The sequence below is a fragment of the Bison bison genome, unplaced genomic scaffold (genome assembly GCF_000754665.1).
Source record: "Bison bison bison isolate TAMUID 2011002044 unplaced genomic scaffold, Bison_UMD1.0 scf7180017845621, whole genome shotgun sequence".
Lineage (NCBI taxonomy): Eukaryota > Metazoa > Chordata > Mammalia > Artiodactyla > Bovidae > Bison > Bison bison.
In genome coordinates this window covers 52,221-53,991 of record NW_011476194.1, presented here as the reverse complement: position 1 = coordinate 53,991, position 1,771 = coordinate 52,221, and positions in this window count along the sequence as shown.

Genomic DNA, 1,771 nt, shown 5'->3' with positions numbered 1-1,771 from the left:
ATATTTATTTAATTGTCAGTATATTTTTTATTCAAGTAATTATTAATCTATAGATATGAACATTTTATCATTCCACATAATGAATTTTCATTGATTATTTCATTGCAGCAATTTTGTTTTATAGATGTCCTACCAAAAAAGAAAACTTTTCCTCTAATGTGATTTCTTTTTTGGAAATATGATAATTTTGATTTAAATGATGCATTTAAAACTGATTGAAATATACTATTCTGTTGCTAGCTACACAGAACAATATCCCAGATGTTCACATAGGGCAACTCTGCCCAAATAATTAATTTTTGATCTGAAAGGAAACGATTAACATTTAATTCCTAAGGAGATAATTTTAAAAAAATCATCAATTTACCTTTTCTGCTTCATTTACCTTGGATTTATGTTTGAAATAGAAATTTTAAATTTTATTCATATTTTTCTATGATCCAGCATATGTTGGCAATTTGATCTCTGGTTCCTCTGCCTTTTCTGCATCTAGCTTGTTCATCTGGAAGTTCTCAGTTCATATACTGCTGAAGCCTAGCTTAAAGGATTTTTTGGATGATAGAAAAGGCAAGGGAATTCTAAAACATTCATCTGCTTCTGCTTCATTGACTCTGCTAATGCTTTTAACTGTGTATTGTTGTTCAGTCCCTTGGTTGTGTCCAACTCTTTGTGACTCCATGGACCACAGGATGCCAGGCTTCCTTGTCCTTCACCATCTCCTGGAGCTTGCTCAAACTTATGTCCTTTGAGTCACTGATGCCATCCAACCATCTCGTCCTCTGCTGTGCCCTTCTCCTCCTGCCTTCAATCTTTCCAAGCATCAGCATCTTTTCAAATGGGTCAGCTCTTGGCATCAGGTGGCCAAAGCATTGGAGCTTCAGCTTCAGCATCAGTCCTTCCAAAGAATATTGAGGGTTGATTTCCTTTAGATTGACTTATTTGGTTTCATTGTAGTCTAAGGGACTCCAGCACAATCTTCTTCAACACCACAGTTCAAAAGCATCAGCTCTTCCACACGCAGACTTCTTTATGGTCCAACTCTCACATCCATACATTACTACTGGAAAAACCATAGCTTAGACAAGATGGAATTTTGTTGCAAAGTAATGTCTCTGTTTTTTACTATGCTGTCTAGGTTTCTCATAGCTTTTCTTCCAGGGAGCAAGCGTCTTTTAATTTCATGGCTTCAGGCACCATCTACAGTGATTTTGGAGCCCCCCAAAGTAAAGTTTGTCACTGTTTCCACTTTTCCCCATTTATTGCCATGAAGTGATGGGACTAGATGTTATGATCTTTGTTTTTTGAATGTTGAGTTTTAAGCCAACTTTTTCACTCTGCTCTTTCACCTTCATCAGGAGACTCTTTAGTTCTTCTTCACTTTCTGCCGTAAGGGTTGTGTCATCTGCATATCTGAGGTTATTGATGTTTCTCCCAGCAATCTTGATTCCAGCTTGTGCTTCATCCAGCGCAGCATTTCCCATGATGTACTCCGCATAGAAGTTAAATAAGCAGGGTGACAATAGACAACCCTGTCATACTTCTTTCCCAATTTTGAAAAGTCTATTGTTCTATGTCCAGTTCTAACTGTTGCTTCTTGACCTGCATACAGGTTTCTTAGGAAGCAGGTGAGGTGGTCTGGTATTCCCATCTCTTCAAGAATTTTCCAGTTTGTTGTGATCCACACAGTCAAAGGCTTTTAGTGTAGTCAATGAAGCAGAAGTAGATGTTTTTCTGGAATTCTCTTGCTTTTTCTAAGATCCAACGGATGTTG